A 24,986-nucleotide genomic window follows, 5' to 3' on the forward strand; every position below is an offset into this window, starting at 1 on the left:
TGTATACAGGTTTTGCATTGAGTTGTGAGATACAAGGCTGTGGTGTTCCTGACCCTACTGTGGATTTGCTATTCGAGCTTTCTTCCTGTTCTTGCCTTAGGACCACCCCGAGTTTGAAAAGTGATTTAGGATTCTGAGATGATCAGGTCTTTTTAGAAAACGCATTGCTACTTAGATTGCTCTGAAAATAATGCCTCCTGTTTATTTCCATGGAAACTACAACAGATGTTAAGAACACAAAAATGCTATTTTATTCTCAGCAAAAAAAAAAAAAAAAAGAAAGAAAGAAAGAAAGAAAAACAACACAGTCACCACCATTAGGTAGGCATTTTTGCTCACAGTGAACAAGAGCTTACATGCTTGTAGAAATCTGCATGGCTTGATGTGACTTGTCTTTCATGTCACTGTCACCACTGTTGAAACACATCACCCGCTGCCTCCCTGTGCTCACTGACAGTGAATGTCAATGGATGCCATTTGTTTTGCATGGAGGAATTCAATTCCACACCTTTGCTCCATATGCACTTCCATGTCAGAGGCCATTTTCTCAGACTGCCCTTCTGCTGCCATCCATTGCACAGCAGCAACACGTAACAGAACATTGTTGGGAAGGTTTGACCTCTGCTGCCATACCAACAACACCTGTGTCTGACACTGTGGCCCAATATAATAAAATAGTAGGCATTCCTTTCAGAGCAGCCCTCATACATTCATCATCTCTCTCAAGCTTATCAACATTACTGTCTTCTATCAGCACCCAATTCACATTAAAAAGTACAAGGCATTAGAAACTCATAATAGTCTCTCTCCTTTCACACACTGATTTCTGAAGTTTCTCAGTTCCCTTCTAGTTTCCATTGCTTAGGAGACATATATCTCATGCCAGTGAGTTTTGTAAATATTTTCTATCCCACCTTACTATCAGTTTTTTCCTGCTGCAATCTGAATTCATATCAGATCCCATCCGTCTGAGAAGCCACTGTTCTGCCTGGCTGCAGCAGTAGTAATGGAGCGGCGTAGTTTGCTCAGAAAATGCTCCCCTCAAAGTGAAGCACCCTTCAGTTGTATTTTTAACACAGAACCACATTTGCTTTGTATTTACACAGAAATTGCACTTAAAATCTTGCAACGGCACACCGTAAAATGTGTTCACAGACTCCTCTGGTTACCAGAACAAATACTGGAGCCTATTCAGAAGGGAAACCCACAAAGTAGAGATCAGGATGTTCTGGAGACTGGTGTGGCCACACAACAAAAAAACCAACAGCCAAGCACCATATTTTGGGAGGGTTTCTCCAACACTCACCAGTACAATAGGCGTAGGGTGGTGGGTTGTCATCCTTGTTAACGCAATGGGGTTGGGCAGGCTGAAGCTGCAGCACAGTTTCAAGAGGGCTGTTGCTTCACTGTGGTAACCAGAGGTGTGTTCAGTACATGGCAGTACATGTCACCCTCATTAAGCTTTACAGTGCTCTGAAGCTGGTAATTTGCTTCTGGGAGCATGGCCATGCATTGGGGTGCTTGTCTGGAGATTGTATGCATTCTTTTCAGAAAGTATTGCTTTCTAAACTGATTGTTAAAAGGAAAATATGTTCATAGGTGTTGAAAGAGAAAATGATTTTGCATTTGTCTGTGCTGCTCTTTTTTTTTTCTTTCTAATTTCTCTGGTCTTTGGAAGCAAATAGACGTTTTCATCCTCGTTTCCAGCTCTGTATCCTTGTGCACTGGCTCAGCCCAAATGCGATCAGTGAAGACTGATCAATTTCAGGGCATGGGGGGAAGGTGGAGAAGCGTTCAGTGATCCTGACAACAGACTTTCTGAAAGGCAGAGTTCTCTCTTAGGCTCTCCTGGCCTTTTACTTTTTCCTGCTTCTTTCCATTTTTATTTTTGGGTCATAAGCACTCATGCTTTCATACACCCATGGAGTGTTTCTGCAGCTCGGTTATGGCAGTGCCTATTCTGAGGCCTAGTTAGGCATTCCTTGCTGGGACCCTCTATGGGGCAATCTATCCTGCCTGCTGCTTTCTTGGTTTCAGAGAATCTTCCCTCTTTCACGTCATGTGCCAGCCATCTGGGCTCCGGATGAACAGTGTCTTTTTTCTCTTTTCCCCATTAATTCTTTCTGGCGCTGTTGATCTCCTGGCATAATTTTTTTTATGTAATTAAGGAAAGCAGTATCATCAGATCTGTCTGCGCAGGAAGGCAACAGCCAGTGACAGCCTGCATGCGCCTCGATCACCGACTTCCTACACGGCACTTGCTGCTTCCACGGAAGTTCTTGCAGATAGTTCTAATTACTCTTTTTATTACCTGCAGGAGGAAGCATTGCCCACAAGATAAGAGGTCAGGGAGAAGTCCCTTTTTCCCAGCCTGTGCGAGGAAAATGCACTGACTGCAGTTGGGAAGCAATGAGCAAAGGTCTGGTTGTGGTGCTGCCTCTTGGGACTCGTGGCTGTGCTCGTGTCCCACTGTCTGCAGCATCCTGCCTCCTCGGGCACATCACAGAGCATGGAGTGTGAGTTGGGTGTTTGCATGAGGGACAGGAGCCTCTGCTGCCCTGTATCCCCTCATCAGCAGACATCCAGATTGATCATATGGAATACCCCTGTCTCTTTTTTACTCTTCCTTTGTCTGTTCTCCTTTGGTGCATGCAGCCATGTTGAGGCGGTTATCACCTGATGCCCAGTGAAAACAAGGAAAGAAAAGAACAGTGAAAACTTAATTATTCTCTTTGTAAGCAGGATAGAAGGGCAGGAACTTGCAGGAACTGCAGACAAAAAGGGAAGCAGGCTTAATGGAAGAAGTGACCAAGTGTTATGTGAAAATGCTATCAACAGTGATTGTGTTTATTTTAATGAACTTCCAAACAACACATATACATACTTTTTTTTTTTTTCATTTTAAATATTATTAGAGCCTAGCTTCAAAGGAGCCTCATGAGTTAGCAGTTCAGATAACTCTTAGTAGAGAACAGCTTTTGAGTGAGAGCCTCATAATGAAGCTGGAAACATTAAAGCAGTCACTTCATTTCCCAGGTTACCTGTGTGCCTGGAATACCTCCTCCTTGTGCTCCTGTGTGGGAACCGTAGACAGGTGACAGCTATTAATTAGAACAGTGGTGTGCGTGAGGTTTTGGAAAGGGGACAAGAAATGCAAACGGTCTGTGAGTGATCTCCTCCTCCTCTCTTTCTCCAGCAATTGATTCTATTCCTGGCTTTCCATGTGATATCTTTTCCTTGCAAAAAATAAAAATTCCCACTTCCTCCATCCAAGGCTTATTTTGGGGAGATGCTTGGGATCATCTTTTGCTTTGCATTGAATTGGTGCTTTATTTAGTGGGAATGGATGCACCAGACGACACCCCCACACATTGCCTGGATCAGCTCAGCTGGTCAGTGTATAGACAGACCACAACAAGCACAAAAAGGTGTTGGCAGTATGTCCATGGCACAGTGGTGTGAGGGAGGCTCCCTGGCCTCCATCTGGGTCACACTTTTAGTGTGAAAAGACACACGGAGCTAGTCAGAGGCAAAGACTAGAGGTCAAACCCTTGCACCCAGCGCTGCCATCCCTTCCATCAAACAGTTCAGGACCTGTTATCCAGCCCTCGTGTCCTACAGAGCTCTGCGTCCCACAGAAAATCTCCCTTGTACCACCTGCCTCTCTGTAACTTCCTTGCCACTGTTCCTGAGTGTCCTTACTGCTGTGAATGCCTCAAGAATAAGTGTATTGCCTTCAGTAATGTCATTAAAAAAATTAATACATTGGAAATGTTTACTTCCTCTACAATAATGATAATCTTAATTTTTGAGCTTCCTGCACTGGAACATTATCTTAATTAAATTCTTCATTCACTGAACAGCTCCAATAAGCATGAATGGCAAATTTCACCTTGCTGTATTCTTCTAAAGGACGTTCTTTGAAGGCAGGTTCATGACCCACAGCACCAGCATCAATCAGGAGCCCTCTGTGCTCTGTTCAGCTCAGTGCTGATCAAAGCACGCTACTTATTATGCACTGTGCAGCCCTACTGAATCCCTTCTAGATTCCCTTTTTCCAGCACTGTGGAAGCTGGAGTTCCTTAGCAGGTATGTGACAGATCTGGAGCAAGCTGTCATCTTCTGGTGTGTCTGTCTTGCAGCTGATTTCCACCAGACAATTTGTTCTTTGTTCTCACTGTATTCTTTACTAGAGACGATCTCCTGTCTCTGTCCCAGCAGGTACATGTAGTATCTCTCTGCAGGAGCTCTGTACCATTGGGCTGCAGGAAGATCAGCAGCTCGTGTGAGCACACACCCTACAGAGAACTTGCTTGAACTTGGCAATTTTTGCTTTGTTCCCTTGCCACAGATCTTCTGATGCTGGCTGGCCCTGTGCTGAAGTACATCAGAAGACATCTCTAAGTAGGTGCTAAGGTGGCTGAGGATGTTATAGTTGCCTTGTCTCATTTAGAGAAGAAAGAAAGGAACAGAATGAAATGGAATGCAAAGAGAAAGAGCAGAAAGCAAAGGGAAGAAGTGAGGAATCCTCCTGTGTCAACTAGCTTCAGTGTAGATGGTGGTGTACGACGTCTTCTCCTTAGGGTTTTCCTCCCAGCAGCAGTCAGTCTCTGCTGTGTATCAGTGCTCCTTGCTGGCTATGCTCTGAAGCACTGGCCTTATTGGTCCTTCGAGGACCAACGCAACACTCTGGAAATGAGCTCTTCCCAGCTGCTGCCTTGGTAAAACAAGCAAAGTACATAAACCAGAGCACTGTGATAGCTTGTCTGTTGATGCAGCACTCTGTTCTCAAAGTGAAATGGGTTCTCCAGCTAGAAGCTGGCAGCAGTTGAGTAGAAAGATGAGCTTCGTGTTCACTGAACAGAAAAAGCACATCAAACAGGGGGAATGGTCTTTTGCAGCTCATTTAGATGTAATGCACACAATTCTGATCTCTAGGATGATTTATCTTCTACCTTCAATATTTTTAGAACCTGATTATCACTGTCAGTGCTTCCATGAGACTGATGCAAGGTGAACAGGCTGTGAAAGGGTTTGAGTTCCGTCAGGAGGGAAATCCCAAGCTAGCACACTCTGAGATGCCAACCCCATCTCCTCCCTTTGCCTCCATGGCAAACCCCACGTATTGCTGTTGGTTGCCCAGGAGCAAGATGGACATGTGCTTATCAAATAAGTGCCAGCTTGTTGAGCCCAGGAAAGCCACAGCCAGGGCATGCAGAACTCCCCAAGTGATCTCTGTGTCATTTCCTGTGGCTTTTAGCACAATTATTTCCTAATTGTTCTTTGTGCCAGGCTTTTTTTGACTTGCCAGGAAAGACTGCAGATGAAGCATGTGTGCCTGAAGCCCTGGCATTCTTTAGCCCTGACAAAGAGATGGCAAGCTCACAAAAGAAGAATGGTGGAAAATAACTCACTTGTCACAGGAGGTCTTCTCTGGGGGTTGGTGCTGATCATGAGCCCAGTTGCATCACAGCTCCTGCAGAACATTTCTCCCTTGCTATCCAGCTTCATTACAGTTCCTGTTTTCTGTTGCCTCCCAAGGCAACATTATTCTGCACTTTCATTGCAGCTCATGGGGGAAGGGAGCTCCAAACTTCCAGAGCAAGGAGTAGTCCTGATAAAAACCCCTTTGTGTGCAATGTGAAAGTGCCTGCCTTGGCACCACTCCGCAGTCTTTCTCTGCAGTCCATTTTAAACTCAATCAGAAAAATGCAACGCTGCCCACACCAGCTCTTGCAGGGCTTAAGTGCATGCACTAAGATGGCACACTCTCAGGGCTCAGCACTTCTGATACAAGAGGTATCAGAGGCTGCATGGGCCCTGTCTGTGCTTGGTGGTGGTTTTAGTGAGAGCATGCAGTGCTGAAGGCACTCCTGCACTTGTGCTAAACAGGAATAGAACATTAAACTTCCTAAACTCCAGCATTCCCCATCTAGAACTTGATGTTTTCTCTCTATTTTTAGTATTAAAATTGATTTGTATTAAGGATGGGAGCTTGTTGCACTGAGTGAGCATGCATCATTTAATTAAAGGGATGATGCAAACGTGTGTCTGAAATTTCCTGTGGACATCGTCTTCTGGGAGGTTGTCCACATTTTGTTTGGCAAATTGGTATTTGCGCAACACTTCCTTGCAGGAAGCTGGCGTGTGCTGAGGGCAAGATCTCATTTAAGGCCACTGAGAACATGCTCTGAAGCCAAACTGCATCAGGGCCTGAGCTGATTTCAGCTTTCATTAGGCAAATGGATACATGCCTGCTGCTTTGCATCAAGGGCCTCTCAGTACGCTGATGTTCTTCATGGCTTGGGCAGGGTACACTGTGCACAGAGGTCCTGCCTAAAAAGGAGGCCTCTGCCCAGAGCCATGTTCATTCACATAGGTCTGGCTGTGTTCTCAGGCAGGGGTTGAGTCTCAGTTCTCAGCAGATATCCCTGCTAACTAAAGCATCCAAACAACAAAAAAAGCCTTAAGCTTTTGTCTTTTGAGAAGCTGGACAGGTTGTGATGTGAGCATGCTTTGTATCAAACCTGACATCATCCTCAGCAAGGAGACTCCACAGGGTAAAGGCTGTCATTGCTGGAGGATCTGGCTGGATAAAAAAACCACAAGGACATGTAAAGAGAACCTGAGTCCATGAAGGATTGAAGGTACAAGCTCTGCTCTCAGCCAGGTCATTTTAACTGCAAAATCTGAATGTAATACCAACATCAGGATGTCCTCTAGACTTACTAACAGTGCAGTGAGCCCCGGGTCATCAGCCTGAGCTGCTCCCACACACACACACAAAAAAATTAAAAAAAAAAAAACATGATTCTTTGTAGTGTCACAGGCTGGGATTTTTCATTTTAAAAAAGAAAGTAAAATGCATGTTAAAAAAAATATTTATGTGCCACTGAAAGATTCAGGAGCGTGGTCCAACTCCCTGCAGTGAGGGAAAGAGATTGCTGTGACTTTTAATTCTGGTGCTCAGATCCCACACACTTCAGGCCGAACTATGAATAGAGAAGGTGAGCAGCAGACTCAAGTCAGGCTTCCTCTTGACATTTTGTTTCTGTAAAAATAAGTAGCCTTTCAGTACATCTAACAGAATCTCTTCCCTGGCTCTCCTTGACAGCTCCCCCTCCTGTCTCCACCTCCAGAGATGTCTGAACAGTATAATTTCCTTTTATTTTTAGCCATCTTTCATAATTGAAATCTCTGTGTCAGAGAGAAGATTTTGCCATGAATTCCTCAACAGGCACTTACCAAAAGCGATTGATTAAAATGAAATATTTAATGGGATTTCATACCCACAGACTTGGTGACAGTGGTGCATCTTAAAAGAGAAAAATGGTAACGACATTAGAATGGATGGAGATGGGGCTGCCATCTCCCCAGCTTTGCTGGTGCTTCCCTTCAGGTCAGTATAGGATCTGGGCTGAGGTGTGTGTAGCTGTGTGAGATGTGGATGCTGTTCCTGAGCCCAGAGTTGTCTCCTCTTCCTTGTGGAAACTCAGTGCCTCTGTTCGGGATCAAGCTGGTAGCTACTGCTTGCTGCCCAGGATGGCTGTAAAGCTCTCCTGAGATCCTGCCACATCATAGACAGCTGTTTCTCTTATCTAAGGTAAAAACCAGATGGGATCTGCTCCAGGGTCCAGCTAGCCCTGTTCCTTATTTTGCAGTGGCCAGAGCAAGTGCTTCTGGAGGAATACAGCACGAGAGCAGCGGGTTACAACGAGAGTATTGCAAAGAAAGGAGAGCAGTGGAAGCAGCTGCTCCACAGCACGTGGTGACGCAGGAACTGATTCTATTTGATGCAGCCACTAAAACTGATACTGATGATCCAAGGTTTTAATTGAAAACCATTTTGAAAACCAAGTTCTCTGTAATTGTACGAGACCCAAATGATAAAAACAATACAAATAAATAATAAAAAAGAAACCCCGCTGATGAACCTTGCAGCTCAAGCCAGGGTTGGAGGAGGTGCTGGTGCCCAGCCGGTGTTCACCTAGCGTGGGTCTCATCTCTCCTGCCACAGCCAACCCTGCTCCTCCCACCACTCCTGTCGCTTCAGGGAGGAGTCTGCATGAGAGTGGCAATAGAAGTGAACCCAGATCTGAGATCTTCAGACCAACGCCGTGTGCTTTATCTAAACACGTGAGGGCTCCTGTTGCAAAACTGAGCGATTCTGTTCGGTTCCTTTGTGAATCCTAACAAAGCTGGAAATTGTGAATCATAGCAAATCATGCTGCCTGGTACAGGGAGGATGATACCATCTGCCATCCAGTTACTGCTGTTGAGTCATCTGCAGTGGGTTCTGAGCATGTCACGCGACATATCGCCAGCTCCTAACATCAAACCACGGCAGAGGTTTATTCCATGGGTGTCCCTTCACTCTGCTTGGATGGAGCACCCCTGTCCACAGCCTGGATTGCTGTCCCGTCAGCTGACACATCCCGGAGGAGTTTCCCAACGGAATTTCTGCAGTAGTTTCAACAGTGAGGGAAGGAGTGAAGGCTTGGTTGTGCAAGAGGATGTTGTTGCATCCGTGTCTGCAGACACACGGAAGCCTATGTGACCTCCAAGGGAGTCTGAGGAACTTTCTCCCTTCTGCTGTCCCAGAGGAGATTTCACAGGCATGCAGCCTGGCCCTGTGCCTTGTGAGCTGCAGACTCATGTCACTTGTGCATTTTTTGCACAGCATCCTCAGCAACCTCCTGTGCTGCGCACAGATATGCTGCTAATGCAAGCGTGTCTGCCATGTGACTAAGCATGTGTTTAATTAATGAGGTAGATTTAAAATCATTGCCTAAATGGTATTCTCACTTCAAGAGGAAAACCAGTGGGGCTTCCCCACATAACTCACCTCCTGGCTGCCTCGCTCTGCCCAGTCCCCAGCAGAGATGCTGCAGGACAGCAGAGTGCCACGCAGTGCTTCATGCTCCCAATGCCCCCCCACTGCCTTTGGTAGAGTTTCAAACGAGAAATCAAACTGCAGCATTTTAAACATTGCCTCCCACACAGTGTCTGACCTCAGCCTCCATTACAGCTTGCTGCAGGTTCAAAAGCCTCCGGCAGAACAGCTTGCACCCCCAGAAATGTGGTTTTGCCAAAATAGAAGCATTTTGCAGAAGGCAATGATTTGACTGAATCTTTTGCCAGCATGTTGCTCTAGGTTTTGCAGTTTGTTTCAGCGTTTTGTGTTTTTGTTTAATTTTGGATTTCATTTTCTTGTACAAGATACTACTGAAACAATATTTCGTGTTTACAAATATTTTTTTTTTCAGGGGGAGGGCTGGGGGGCTGATTTCCAAACGCACTTGGAAATGACAGCATTCCCTATTGAGCAGAAGTCCCATTTTCCTATCTGATCTGGTTGTACAGAAGTTAATGCCACTGTGAAAAGACGTCTTTTCCCACAATAGATTTTGCTTCCAGAGCAATTAATTACTGAAGTATTCTGCACAGCTTTAGTCTGTCCAGAGGCACAATCTCACCTTTCGTTGATATCAGTCTCATGATCAGTTATTTGCCTACAGGAGCCATGGATACCCTGTCCCTGGATGAGTTCAAGGCCAGGCTGGATGGGGATGAGGCAACCTGGGCTAGCAGGAGCTGTTCCTGTCCATGGCATTGGGACTTGAACAAATGATCTGGTCCCTTCCAACTCAAACCGTGCTACGATTCTGTGATTTCTGTTAGTAGCTGGGATCTCTACTCAAGGGCTGAGGCATCGTTGGTACCTTTCTGGGTAGAGATGAAGTGTTGTAGAAGCCAGCATGATCCAGCATGATGCACGCGTTCTGCTAAAGCCAGGGTGGCTCCAGCCTGAACATCCTGGGGACAAAGGGGCCAAAGCAAAACCAACAGGTGAGGAGTTACACTGCTACTTGATCAGACCAGTTCCAGATGTGAATGGTTCACGGGCCTTGGACTGAAAGGCCAATACATGATAGTAGCACTGGGCACCTTGTCCTCTCTAATTTTTATGCATCCAGGATTAAAAGAGCACGCAGTCGCATGGACGGGGACATATGCTGGAGCAGGGACACAAGCAAGGCAAAGAAGACACTAGGGTTGGTGGCACTTAAAGAGAAAGCATGGGACAAAACTGGAAAAGGACTTTCAGAGCATTTGTATTTGACACGTGTACAACAGTGTTTTCTGACACTTAGGAAAACTATTCAGCAGTCCTCGTGGGAAGAGAGGGAGAAGAACAGTGCCTACAGCAGACATTCTGTGATTCTATGATTCTTGCACCTCCTGGCTCAGCAGAGGATAATTGCTGACAACTGGAGCCTGGTCAGGATGCTAGAGCTAACACCTCTGTTCCTGCATGACATGGGATTTTGGGTGGCCACAGGTTGTTGCCTTGAGATGTCATTAATGCCCTGCTTGCTCCTCAGCTCTCTTATTCCTCAAAGGCCTGAGGAAGCTGCAAGAGATTCATGGGTGTTTTTTTTCCCTTTCTTGAAATCACAGCTAAAAATAAAAAGCAGATTAAAATTGAGCCCAGCCCACAGTGCAGTGTGTAGGTGTGATGCTAACCAACACCCGGGGCTGGGAAGCTCCTGGGGGAGATGACTCCCAAGTCCTCTTATACCATCTGGCAGACATTCTCTTCCTCTTCATTCGCTCTTTGGCACCTTATTTGAAAATGTCTCATGCATTATTTCAGGTGTAAGAAGATGACGACGAGAGCCCTGTAGAAGCCAGGCAAGGAAGCCTCGAATGCTGCCTAGACCTCTGTTAACCTTTCGTCCTGCCATCCACCACCCTGCCAATGTAAGCATGTGGTTGGAAGCCGTTCATCCCCTGCTTAGGCAGAGAGGGACTCTGTGTGCCTGGCAGATCTGCCTGAAACACCCAGAGCCACCACTGTTTCCCAGGGGGATCAAGGTGGATTGGGTAATTAATCACAGCTTGTCTGGGGGAGGATGAGGAAGTCTGAAGGAAGGTGTTAACGGCTCTTAAAAGCTTTCCCACTTTGCAAAGGGTGCTGCCTTGAACAGATTATCTGGAAATATTATTAGCTGGAGTGAGAAAGAGCTTTTTTCCTCCTCCAGGTTCTTCGCAGTCACCCTAAATCGGCTTGAGCCTTGGAGACGGGTTTTATTGTGTGGGCGACGGTGGGGGAGAGGTGCTGGCTGTCAGTGGGTCAGCAATTAATTGGTTTATTCCTTTCTCACGGTTATTTTCTGGCCAGCATCTGCTAAAACTCAGCAGCCCATTTAGTCTCTGCTCAACACACAGGAACTGCCAGGATTTGTGTGCATTATTCTTACAGGAGACCCTCAGGGGCTGCAGGGAAGTCCCTTGCCCCCAGTCCAGTCTCTGTTTGTTGGCTTATCATAGGAGGAAGATGCAATTAGTGTTTTCTGCGATGGGACATTGACTGAGGGAGGAGATGAACATTCAAGGTGCAGGTAGGGTGAGAGCAGAGACATGACCCAAAGGAAACTTTCCTTCCCATGTCTCCACTGCCCATTCATGCAGACATCCCAGCATCACCTGCCCTCCTGGCAGCAGTGGCCAGCAGCTGCCTTACCCTGAGAAACCATTTCCCATGCAGCTGACTGCTGGTGCTCCTGGAGCAATGCATGTTCAGACACTGTGTCCTGCAAGGTCCTGCCTCCTGCTGCAGGTGAGATGAAGGTGGTGGTGAGGCTGCTTTGATGGGCTGCAACAGGCGGTGAGGCCTTGCTGAGAACACTGCAGATGGCTCTGACAGGGACTGTCCTGGTAGCACATCTTCATAGGAAATAACTATTCAGGGTAAAGCAGGAATAGAGAAAGAGCACCAATTTGGCCTGGAGGATTTTTATATTTTTAGCTTAGACTTGTTTTGGCTCAGAGTCCTGGAAAGGTGATGAGCAGGGAGCGAAGCAGCCCACGCTCAGCTTCCACTTCCCAGCCTCCACCAAACCTCCTGGGTGGGAAGGAGGTCCCAGTTGCAGAGAAACGATTCTGAAGTCACATCATCTTCAGGGAACTTTTCCTGTTGCCATGCCATTACTTAACTCCCCATAATTCCTGGATCTTTAGTAGGAATCAGGTGTTCTGACAGAGTCCCACAGGCTGCCTTTTTCATGGTTGCATCGATTTCCAACAACTAAATTAGCCCCAGGAAAATATAATGGAATCAGCAGGTTTCCAGGTCTCTCTTTTCGCTTTACAGAAGAGAATCCCTTTCAAAAGTGAAGCACAAAAAGTCCAAACCAGCACGTTTCCCTCTTTTCTTTGGGGAAAAGACTGCAGTGATGAATGGACAAATGGAGCTGGTCCCCAGTGCTAAACTGCAAAAACCACAGGCTTCAGCAAAGCCCTTCAAGCCCTCCTGTCCCCCAGCAGAGTTACTGCTCCTCTCTTCTGACTCAGGTCTGGAAATATCAAGAGGTATGGAAAATCCATTAAGAACAAGTAAATTACCCTCCCTGCAAGACTGCCAGCTCCATAAGCACTTCCCCAGCTGCTCGGAGACCGTGGGGATGCTTGCAGGACCAGGAGACCACAGATGTTGCTGGCACAAATGTGGGGGAGTCTGAGATTTGGGTTGTCTTCCCCTTCTCTCTACAGCAGGATCTCTGCACATCCAGCAGCCTTGCTGGGTTTTCCAGATGTCCAGACAGCCTGCTGTGTGTCCCTCGGATGTCCTACTGCAGGCCAGGGCTCTGGCATCACTGCTTTGAAAGCAGTGGCAACAGAGCAGGCATAGATCCAATTTCCTAAAGGAAAAATGTGATTTTGTGTTGAATTTTGTTTTTCCTCCCAGAGGGTCCTAAAGCATTCACCGAGTTGTTAGGAGGCAGGGATAGTAAAGTGAAAGGGGTTAAGAACTAAGGAGCGTAGTTTAATGATGACACTTCGAAGGTTGCTTGATGGCTGGTCTTGATGGTCTTGAAGGTTTTCTCCAACAAAGACGATTTTGTGATTTTAAGAGAGTAAGGTAAGGAGCGAAGTCCAAGGGCTCCATCAAAACCTTCTGTTGGAAGCAACACAGCTGGCTCTTCAATGGCTGGCCACCAGAATGAAAGCATCACTTCATTGATGGCAGCAGCACTGTGGCCATGTTGATCCCACAGCTGTGTCACACAGTGCTGCTGTGACTGTTGTGGCCTGGCCTGCCCTTCATCCTTGGCTGCTGGTTTCTGACGTTGTGGTGATACCAAGCCACAGATCGGGACATCACAGCATATCAGCACGTGTTCAACCTTGTGCTGAGAGACAGGCAAATAGGAGAATGCTTTGCCAGAGTCCCACTGCCTGAGCGCCACCTGTTTCATGCGTTTCTTAGATCAGCAGAATGGCTTTTAATGGCTAGAGCCCCCCCAACAACAAGGTGAAAAACATTGAGTGTGCTCACATGTGTGTGACAAGTGTTACTGCACAGTTCACTGCGTTCACCCAGCACTCAGGTTGGAGAAGGTGTTTTTACCATACATCCTGGCAGATACGCATGTTAGTTGAGGAGAAGAGCAGCTCTTTTAAGTTCATTTTCAATTGCTGTTGATTCCTGTTCTTTTGTTCGTGATCATAGCAGGGCTGTATTCCAGAGTTTGCCACTGTCCTGCTGGGTGACATCAGGTAAAAGGTGTCAGGGCTCAGCATGGCAGATGTCATCTCCCAAACTCAGCATGCCCATCCTAGCTGAGCACACCAGGACACCGTGGTGCGTGTGACTCCACCAAGGCACGGGCTCCAGCAATGTGACTTCAGATTGTGCTGGGAAGCAGTGGGTCACATCAGTGAAGTGCTGATCACTTGTAAAGCTGCCTCAATCTATTTGAAAGCAAACCTTGCTGGCTTTTGCCTGTAGCTTTTGCATCAGCCTGAGCTCAGTCCTGTGCAGATGCTTAAAGCTGATGTGTGCTGAATTCTTGTGTGCTGACCCTAATTTGACGTGCCATTGTAATCCTCCCAGCAGGCATTGATGGGCAGGTAAAAAAGCAAGTGCACAGACCTTTTTCTTTTAGAGCACTTTTCATCCTGGGACAAAACGCAGATCATCAGTTGAAGCATTGTGACTAAAGGGAGTTGCAAAGAATCCCAGCGTGTACCTGAGTGCATTAGGTTAAATACTGCTTTTTTAGACAGTCTTTGAAGAGAAGTAGCTCCCTGATATGCTCAAAGTGTTACTCATGCTCTGCAGAGAGACTGTATAAGGTTTTACAACACTGAAATTCCTCCTGCAGAACAAGTGATTTGTTCCCAGTAATGGCTATGTAATCTTGGCTGCAACATGGGCCAAGGTCTTGATAGAAGTCTTGATTCATGCATGGCTTTTCTCCAGGGATTCCTGGATAGTCTGCTGTGATGCTGGGCTCCCCACTTACCTGCAGCCCCTATCCCTGTGCAACAATTTGGATTGCAGCCATTGGGACTGAATAGATGAACTGGGTGTGTTGGTCTTCTGTTGCCTGTGTGTACAGCGAGAGAGGGGTGGTCTGCATGAAGGGGAAGGGACCACCAGCTCAGTCTTGGCTTGAAGAAACTTCTGTTGGAAGTGAGGGGCCAGGGTTCACGCTGCAGCTTACATCTCATCATCGATCTCTCCCATTGCTGAAGTTGTGTTGTCTGTTAATCAAGCAAGGCTTGTTTTCCCACACTGCAGTGAATTCAGCACTGCTGGCAAAGCTAGGGGCTGGGAATTCTGAATTACTGTTTGTGCAGTTCTTTGGGGCTCTGAAGGGAATGGTGCTGGAGCCCTGGGAAGAGTTTTATTATGTATTGGCAGATATTTATGTTTCATTCTGTATGTGAGCACTGTGAGGCCTGTCAGCAGCTCCTTCCTGATGCTTGGGTATGTGGGGCATCCTAATGCAAGGACTGCACGTATCCCTTCCCTGTAGCCACTCTCCTTCGCTGAGCATCACTATAAAGTAAGAGAGGAACTGCACAGCTCCATTGTCCAACTCCAAGCAAAATAAGCTCCCATATGGGGTGTGCTGTGCAGGGAATCATAGAATCATAGAATGGCCTGGGTTGAAAAGGACTCCTCTCACAAGGCTTTTCCCATTAGAGCACCTTTTCCTTCTGCACCACAGTCACGTACTGCATTAATCTTCCTGCCCCTTTCCTGATCAGAACAACACCTCTTTAATTATAATCCAACAAATTCCTCTCTTCTCTACCTGGAAAGAATGGGATTTGCTCACAAGGAACAAATGCAAAGACGTAAGTCTCTTTTCATGGGAAAGGAAGTCTGTAGAGTGTCCTGCTGGGAGCCCCGCTTTGCCTAAACCCTAGCATAATGCAGTAAGAAGTTAAGGTTATTAGTGGGCAAACAGCACAAGAGAGCTATTAAGCATGTCTTGGGGCTTTGTGGTCAAGTGCTCTGTGTTACTGCTGACACTATGCATTGCACAAGAGGATGCTTGTGGCCTCGCTGTGGCACTGGCACCCTGCTTGGCGCAGGTTGTTTGCACCGAGGGACAGCTGGCCCACACAGCCCTGAGGTGCTTGTTGGGGACAGGTGAGCCTTGGGACAATCATAGGCTGGAGAAAGTGTGTGTTAGCTATCGGTTAGCAGACAGCATTAGCATCTGTGTCTGTGCGTGTGCACCTGTGGGTTTCAGGCATTGAGCCAGAGCCCAATGGCCTAAAAAAAAAACAATCCGATGTGTGAAGGTGCTTAGAAGCCTACAGTACAATAGTGACTGGATACTGTTCCTTAACTAGGGTGTTCATTTTCCTGTTGCAGCTTTCATGGTGGAAGAACTCAGAACACCTCATGCTGGGCAAGGCTTTGCTGTGTAGGAATGCACACACCTGGCTCAGTTTATGATAGCTTTAAATAAGTGGGAGGCTGCTTTTGGTGGAAAACTCTGGAGCCATTTCAGCAGCAGAAGCATAGGAGAGAAGTCTGTGCAGCTGTTTGGGGAACGGCTGAGCCAGGGCATAAAGCTAACTACATTGACTCCTGCTCCACTCAGAGTTCAGACCGTGCTAAAACAGCAGAAGGGGCATGAGCTCCTTCTGTATGATGCTTTTCCCACCAGCTGTGGATGGATGGAGGGCTGCCTCGCAGGCAGAGGCACCAATATCAGCCACACAAAGACCATTTTCTGTGCCCCAGGTGCCACCTGAAAGCCGCCAGTTCCGATGGGTGCCGTGGCATGGCAGAGATTGGTGCTCAGCACAGGAGCAGGGGCACACGAGGACACCGGAGCACAGCGAGAGCCTTGTCATGCAGCCTGCAGTCCCCAGCAAGCGCCTATTAATAAGCCATGCATGCGCTTCCTCCGTATATTTACAGTGTGCTTTCTCCCTATTAGCTTAGTGAACCACAGCTTCATTTCGACACAGCGAACGCTTTTTTTTCAGCAGTATATTTGGTACTGCTGGTGCACTTGGCTGGAGTAGCACTTCGTTGACATCTTCCTCATTTAGAAAAGCAAGCAGGATTTCCCTTTACAAATTAACTCCGTTTCCAGATGAGCGGCTTCTGCCCATCCTCCAGGAGTCTCCCTGCTCCAGGGATGGTGTCCATGTGCCTGCAACAGTTTGTTCGGCTGCCACCAAATCCATGTGAAAGCACATAACAGCAAGAACATCAGCCATGGAGGTGTGTGGAGCAGCACTAGGGCTGGGGGGGTCCTGGGGTCCTCAGGGGCTGCGAATGAGCCACAGCCTCCAGAAGTGCCAGCAGGATCTGGCTGTTTTCTTACTCCCTCATGCCACACTGATGCTTCCACAAATGAGCCAAACCCAGCATAGATGCAGAAATGGGCTGGGCAGCTGGGGTGAGCCCAGCTTGTGAGTCATAATGGGCTGGAAAAGTAAGGAAAAAAAGAATTCTCAGCCTAGGAATGCAAGTGGGAAAAGGAATTGGAATCTGGACCTCTGAGCTCAGTTGCCCTTCGTTGGGGCAGGGAGAGCTGCAGGGTGAGGGGAGCAGTTCAGAAAGCCCGAGGGTTGTTGTAGCTCAGTCACACCCTCTGAGCAGCATCTTTTTGCTACAACACGTGCAGCTCCTGCCAGAACAACTTCCTTGTCTTCAGCTGGAAGCTGAGACAATGAAAGAATTGTGTGCAACGAGCTATTTATGGAGAAATTTGTCTCAATGTTTGCATCACTACTGCAAGAAAAGCCAGCACCAGGACTTTCCTACCGCAGTTAAGGACAGCTCTCAGCTGTGGGGAGCCCCCGGGTTGAAGCACTGCTTCTTTGCAAGAGGAGGATTTTATTTGTATTGCTGGAAATAGAGAGATGCAGAAAACCATAAAAACCTGTCATTCTGGTTGAACCCTTGGATTTTGTCAGGATTTTTGAATACTCCTTTGCAATTAAAACTCCCACTGGGTTGCCTTGTTGGAGCAAGGCTGATTGGGATTGTGGAGGTGCAGGTAGGCTGGCAAGCAGGCTTGCCCCAAAGCACCAAACCAGATTCAAAGAGCCCACCTGGACTGCAGGAACGTGGTTAGCTGGCAGCAAATCCCTGTGGAGGGGTTAGATAACACACGGTGGCTTAGTCACGCTGGGAAGTAAATGTCTCACAACTTGCCGAGACAAACTCCTCCCTGTTTTAATTAAATGTGAGCTCCTGGAGTGCCTAAAGCTGCACTGCTCTCCGGCTGCCCCCACCCCTGCATCAACCCAGTTGTGCCAGTCAGGTTTCCAAACCGTTGTCCTCACTTGCAGCACAAACAAGCTCTGTTTCCATTCACCATTGTTTCAGTGCCTGGTGGCTGCTGGAGGGGTGATAATAAAGTAAGGACTTAACTGTTTGGTATTCTGCCAGTAACTGGAAAACACAGAATTTGTTATCCCAGCCTTTTCAAAAACAAGTGACAGATGCTCAGGTCCCAGGGCTTCACCAGGAGAGCCACGGCTCTCATCTGCCTTCTCCTTGCCCCAAGGATGAGGCAGGCAGCACTCAGTGGGAGCTGCTGATGTAGTGGATGCTGAGCAAAGGAGCCCTTGGCACTGGAAGTCTTAAAAACCATCTTCACATAAACCATAATTGTGCGAAAAAGCTTTCAGGATGCCATGGTTTGTTTTGCAGGTTGGAAAGAGTTCCACTGACAGTTGTTAAACAATTTTGCTTAACTTATACCAGAAAAAGCACACCGAATCTGCATCACGTAAACAGCTCTAAAAATAATTATTCCTTTTATATCTGAAGATGTCTGGGGCTGTTACAAATGTCTGATGACCCTCCCTCTCGTTGCACAATATGCTTTACATATGTACAGTGGGTGTAGGACACAGCCTGCATGGATTTACCTGTTCATACTGGCAGCAGAGAGCTGCAGTTGCTCTGCAGGCATGGATGGGTTTGAACATGCATGGCACTAAAAACCCCGTGTTCATAAATCCTCATTTTCCATTGCAGAGGTGCTGGTCTGAACCTGACTGCACAGCGCCGAGGGCTGTGAGACTGAGAAGCTTAAAAGGGAGCAGAGGATTGCGTCCGCCCAGCACGGCCTGGGAGAAGAAAGGAATAAATGGAGAAGCATTTCAGCACTTACCTCTCATTTCTACCATCGCTATACATAACAAGTGCCTCTGCATATTTTATAGCACTTAAAAAGAAACAAGTGTAGCTAGTGTAGAAGCTGGCGTGTTCAGGGAAACTCAAAACATGTGCAGCCATAAAAATCCTTCATTTGATGCCAAGCTATCGCATTTTCTAGTGTCTGAAAGGCAAATGATGCTACAGGAGTCCCCCATGCTTTCTCTCAGCCTGCTCACAATCACTGTTACAGATCCAGAGCATTCAGCTCAGCTCCCCTCAGCTCCTAGTGGCTGAGCAGAACAAAAACATCGACGCAGCATCTCAACGAGTTTTGCTGTATTGCTGGCACACAACACAGATGTTTAGGTAGCAAACGCAGGCTCCATCCAAGGGTGTGCCTTTTGAAGAGGAGAGAGCAGAAACGCTTTCACCCAGTTAAAAGAAAAAACAACAAGTAGTCAGATTATAGAGGAAGGGATAAGCAAGGAGATGCCAAAATCCTGGAGAAGTGATGGTCCTGGAGCAATCTGCCTCCCTCTGTAAACAAGGGAATGTGGTTTGTGGGGTTTGGCTTGTGAAAGTATGGCCCTGTGTCCCTGAGAGCTACAGAGGGGTTGGAGATTAACAGGGTCTCTCTGTCTGGCATTTATTATAAAAGATTTGGGAATATTTTGTCTTTGAAAAAGCCACTTCTCTGTCCAAACATGGTCAACAGGTTCAGCAAATGTCAGCAGGATCTATCAGATGTTCATGTGCACACACAAATACTTGGTGTGGTCATGTAGACCTTCTTCCCATAGGAAACCAGGCATCCCTACGTGTTTAACTAAACATTTTGTTTTTAACATCTCTTTCCATTTCCCCTTCCCCCCTCCACTTGGGTATTGATGTATTGGATTGTCAGAGACATGGGAGGAAGACTGGCATTAGGATTAATGGTGAGGGATGTCGGTTCTCTCCAGAGCTCTTGCCTCATTCCACTTTGTGTGATGGCTGGGAGAAGCACCTCGGTCAAGCCTGTCATCCTTATCAAAAAGATCCTGGCTGCAAAAGGAAAGCCATGTGTTGAGCCAGGAAAGGGGTGAACATGCTGGGTGTGCAGGTGGCAGCAGCAGTCTGGTTGCAGCAGCTGGGGCCATCCCTGACCATAACCTACATAAGGAGAAGGCTGAAATCAGTTACGTGAGCAAGCAGGCAGGAGCACCGGATTCTGGTGTGAGAGGGAGTGAGATTCAGCCACCTGAAGGCATCTCCCTGCAGGAGAATTACCTTCCCTATAAAGCAGCAGGCATCGCTCTTAAGTGTTTTCAAGCTTAAATTGTTTCCCTAGGTGACATCCTGGTAAGTGGATTTCCCAATTAAGCACAATCCAATTAAGTGGGAGGTACTGTAATTACCAAGTGCTCAGCGCGAGGCAAAGATCAGATCCATCTATGGCAGAAGGGCTCTTCTCCACTCAGGAAGGGGCTGTAGCGAGGTGCTTCTGTAAGCATGAAGGTGGGCAGCTCGGACATGAGGCTTTGCAGCCCCCTCTCTGCCAGTCAGCATCTTCTGTGTCCCCACGGGGACCAATTCCCGGTGCCAATGCCCTGAGTTGCCGAAGCTGTGCAAGCAGAGTCGTGCAGCCTGCGCAGCTCCTCCAGCTCCGCACCGCTGGTTTTACAGTGCCACCCACTGGCAGGGGCTCCCACAAGCCCTCTTCTGCAGCTCTGCTCCTCCGCATCTGATGTTCCAATGATGAAATATTAGAGGGGTAGCTCTGGTGGGCATCATCCATAGAACGGATCCCACGTGTGCTGTCCCGGGCCATCTGGAAGCGTTTTGGAATCCGTTCTGGTGTGTCTCAGTGTCTGCTGAGCCCACACAGCAAAGTCGTTGGGTCTGCAGCGTGCCAGATGTTGGCTCAGGCTGTGTTTAAGGACAGTCAAATGGTGCAGTGCTATGTCCTGCCTGCGGAGTGGTAGGGCGGGTGATGAGCCTCCTTCTCGTCCTTGCTGTGCTGAGCACACCAAATGCAGGGCTCGGTCTGCATAGGAGGCTGTGTTAATGTTCTTCCAAGCAGGAGAAAATACAAACCGTGGCTGATTCTGAATGCCCCACTGCACATTATTAAGCGTGCAGCCCCATGGAGAGCATGCTCCCAGCAGGGGAGGGCTGGGGACTTGTGCAGGACAGATGGATGTTCTCCTGCCAGTGCACAGCACAGCGGTCAGCCTGGTCTCTCTGAATGTGCTCTGTCCTTTCCTGAGTGCTGCACTCGCCTCTGCTGCTGGTTGAATGTGTGATGTAAGTCCAGCTGACAAGCAGAAGGAAAGATGCAGCTGTCAGGGTTTCTGCACAGCAAGCTGCTCCTCACAAGCTACATTTTAAACTGAGTGCTGATTTAAAATCAAATTTGACAAATAGCATGTTGGGGTTGTCAGGTCCTGGAGCACTGTCTTCCAGAAAGTATGAAAAAGGCACCAGAGGAGAGCTTGGCATAGCCTCCCAGATAACAGTAATTAAAGGCTTTTACACTCAGGCTCTGGAAGCTGCTCCTCTTGCAAATTGGCCTTGATTGAAGGGAAAGAGAATGATGAGACTGGAGGAAAGTGATGGGGCCGGCAGGAGAAAACACAGAGGTAAGTCTCAGTTTTTTCTTTTTTTACCCCACCTCCTTGTCCCAGCCAGGGTGGAGGCAGCACTGCTCCTGGGCTGGCTCTGCAGTGCACTGGTGGAGATGGAAGAAAAAGAGGGGCCCCACAGCTCTGCTCCTGCCCCAGAGCATCACCCAGCACTGAGGGAAACATTCCCGTCCCCCAAAGCATTCCAGGTTCAGTGACACCAGGGTCACCCATCCCAGTGTAGCAACCCCAAAACTGAGTTATCCCCATGCAGGGGTTGTGCCCCTATGTGATCCCCAGGATTAAAGCTCTCTTCTCTGCCTGTCTTCAGCTGGATATCTTTAAGTACAGCCCTGCAAGCAGCAAAACCCATGGCCAGATTGTCTGCAGATGAGTGGGAGGCAAGCCCCACATCTTACATTTGGTGCTTGTTAATATTTGGATAAGACAAGCAGAATGCTTCATCCAGGGCGGTGCTTGTGTTTGCTGTAAGCCAATACCTCTGCGGGGTTACCATGAAATTCAAGGCAGCTTGTGAAAAACACTGGGATAAGGCATGACTGCAGGCCACTGGCAGCAAGGTCCTTTGAGCCAGGGAAAAGTCTGTGTTTGAAGCCAAAGGGAATGCACTGGGAGAGCAGCCAGACCCAGACACGGTTCCTGGAGGATGTGGGGAGATGCCCTGAGCTCCCACTCTGGCAGTTGATGCATCTCTCTGTCTTCCCGGCTCTTTGCAGGAGAAGCTGCTTTCTGCAGGAGCTGGGCAGGTCAGAAAGGAGCAGTAGCAACCTGCCAGTGGCTCTGCTCACATTCACACCAGCCATTGGGGTCAGCCCATTGCATGTTGCGTTTAGCACAATAAAACATCTGGGAAACGATATCTCAGTTCAACGTGCCCTGAATATCTTTAACAATCCCCACAGCTGCCTGCATGCCCTGTGCTGCATTTGGTTGCAAGCTGTGCTGTCAGGAGGCCTTTAACCTTGCTGGTGCCAAAATGCACCATGGTGTCCCTGCTGCCTGCCACTCCCAGCTCTGCAGCAGCGTGACTTGACAGAAGATGGCAGGGGTTGGAAAAGGGTTGGGATGCCATTGCCATAGGAACGGGTTAGTGTTCGGAAGAGTAGGAATGAGAACAACTCCAAAAGTAATGAGTTGTCCCTCTGATGATGTGGGGATCAGGGGGATTTAGTTAGGGGAAGCATTATGCTCCAAATAATGAGGGTCCATAAGCCGCATCTCCATGTTTGCTTCCTCCAGAAGGGCTCTGCTGACAGTCCTGGAAAACCATCTGACAGGGAGCACAGATACAGCTCCTGCACAGCAGCTGAGCCGCAGCTCTGCACTCCCGGGATGAAAGGCACAGCGCCGTGCAATATTCATTCACTCATCCTTCCTCTCTTCATTCATTCATCCATTCATCTGCTTCATTCACATTTCCCTGGCACTTTAATGAGCAGTGCTGAGCCCCTATAGTCCTGCAGAGCCTGTCTCCAGTGCACAACCTCGTGGCTGCAGATGGCCATCCCGAAGCTCAGGCTCAGGCATTTTGCAGGGCAGATGCTGGTGTGGCCAGAGCATGGCCTGTGGTGTGCCTAGCCAGTCACCTGGGCCCTTCAATCCCACTACAATCCTGGTGGCATTGTTGTTCCTGTGGTTTCTCTTTGCTCTACCTTGCAATTTGTTCAATTCACGTCCTCCTTGTGGGAGCACAAGGAGGGGGATTGCATCAAAACTGCAAACATGGAGGCTTTCCTTCTTTCTGCTGTGTCTCTAGGAAGGACAGAAAGGTGCTTTAGGAGCATCTCCCCTCCTCAGCCACGTCAGAGCTGCCAGGTGTCTGATTGGAGAGGCCATTGCAGAGGTCTCAGATGGACACTGAGATGGCACAGTCCTAACCAGAACCTGGCTTTGCCCCACGTTCTCTCTCTGCCCAGAGGCAACAGGGACTGGAGGCAGCAATTCCAGGCCCCGCAGAGCAGGATTTTCACCACTTGTATGCAGACATGACTCTTGAAGAGAGGGGCTGGGTAGAAATCCAGCAAAGATTAAAAGGAGACAATAATTTCCCTGCCGATGATCTCACTCATGGAAAACAATGCTTCTGCTTTTTCTGCATGCGCTGCTGATCTGTCCTCAGCTTCCCTTCAGAAACCTAAATGCAAAGGAAGCAAACAGAAAGCATCCGTTCTTTGTATAATGGAGAGAGCTTTTTCTTTTATTCCCTGCCTTTTATCAGGATCTGCTGCCATCACTGTTACTCAGCGGGTTATTACCTCTGAGTGGATACTTCCACCAGCAGGAGCTGCTTTGTGGTCTGCTCGGAGCAATTATGGATCGGGATCATTCCTGCTGCGTGGTTTCATTGCACAAGGATTTGCTGTGCTCCACGGCCAAGGTGAGGTGAGGTGAGCTGTGCTGCTGAGGTATCCACCCCAGTAATGAGGAGTGGGTGTTGGTATCCTGCTGCCTGGGGTGCCTGCTCCAGGTACTCAGGTTAGGAACAACGTGCTATGCAATAAATACAAAAGCATGACACTTCTAAGCACTTGCTAAGGCTGTGGCCAACATGGTTTTCCCACAGTTAGTAACCTGGGGATTAGGAAGCAGGGGTTTTGACTTGTTTTTCATAGCACACAACGAGGACAGATTAACATGAAACTGTAATACTGTCACATGCTCTGCAAATCCTTGATATGAGACCCCGTCCAAGTTCAGCACAAGCAGCTTTTCGAATGAGTCTAAATGATAATAAGTATTTTTCTCACTGGACCAGGGCTGGATTTCTGGGCCCATACATACGGATGGAGAGTCACTAAGACACGTGGTTTGGATTTCCTGTTGTTAAATTTGGCTCTCCATGCCCTCAGAAATGTGTAGGGTTCCAGAATGGGTCTGACACATGAAGTCCTGCTGCAGGACGTTGGCCAAAGTTCCTTTTGGGTTCAATGCTAAGTCCATATCCTGGGCTATTTCTCCAAATTTTCTTGGTTCATGCACGGTTTTGCTATTCAGACCCAGCTTATCTATCCTACCCACACTAATCGATGGATCAGACTGATCTGAGCAGACACAGCAACTTCACCCCTTGCTGCTGCGGGTGAGGAGAAAGGGCAGAGGCAGCAGGAAACCACCTCGCTCCCGCTCCTCTACATTGGCTCCCAGTTTAGGCAAGGGTCTTGCAAAAGCCTTGCTAACAAGTTAACTCATCAAAATGTCAGGCCCTGAGGTGATTCCCTGATGATACCTGTGTCCCTTTTAGTGGGCCAAGAGTAAATACGGCAGCCCTCAAGCACTCGGGGTATGGCCAAGAGCCTCCAGAGGGGAGCACACTGAGTCACAAGACATTTTTAGAGCCAATCTCTCTGCGTGCACTTTGTGCAAGCAGCATGCAGTGCCTGTGGTTAGAGCACGTCCGTTAAGAGTCACGGCAAAAGTGGGTGAAAAATTCTGAAACCAAACCTGGAAACCTCTCCTGACATTTCAGAGCAATCCTTTTTTCTTGGGCTCAGCTGCCAGAGCAAAGAGGGAAATGGTGATCACGGGTAGAACGTGTGTGCACTACAATGATGGCATTCAGGGACACAGAGGACAACCCCTCCTTGCCTCAGGAGAGCACAGAGAGAAGGTTGGGCCAGGCAGCAGCCTGAGACGTGATGCTGTCCCTAGATCAAGGCTTTCACTGCTACTCCTGACACCCTAGAGTGCATTAAGTTTGATTCATCACCACTAATTACCTCTTGAAGTACCTCTGTGGCACAAACTGCCTCCCAGCCAGCTGCCTGTGTTTCCCAGTGTGATGTTCTGGAGAAGACCAGAGCCCAGCATTGTACACCAGCTCTGAATGATGGCAGTGCTGGCCTCAAAGGAGATAACAGGGAGAGCTGGGTGCACACCACCCTCCTCTGACCAACCCTGGTGCCTGTGTCAGTCATTCGAGTTCAAGA

General features: G+C 48.1%; 1 long non-coding RNA gene across 2 annotated transcripts in view; it reads left to right on the forward strand.

Annotated features, from left to right (window-relative positions):
• Nucleotides 1–24,986, forward strand: part of LOC128078783 (uncharacterized) — a 51,100-nt gene that overhangs the window by 22,001 nt on the left and 4,113 nt on the right. For both annotated transcript variants that reach the window (XR_008205794.1, XR_008205795.1), the window contains 3 exons: nt 10,658–10,764; nt 12,158–12,375; nt 18,314–23,447. This is a non-coding gene — a long non-coding RNA (uncharacterized LOC128078783). The remainder of the gene's footprint in view (nt 1–10,657; nt 10,765–12,157; nt 12,376–18,313; nt 23,448–24,986) is intronic.

Source organism: Tympanuchus pallidicinctus, unplaced genomic scaffold (assembly GCF_026119805.1).
Source record: "Tympanuchus pallidicinctus isolate F22 unplaced genomic scaffold, pur_lepc_1.0 scaffold17, whole genome shotgun sequence".
Classification (NCBI taxonomy): Eukaryota; Metazoa; Chordata; class Aves; order Galliformes; family Phasianidae; genus Tympanuchus; species Tympanuchus pallidicinctus.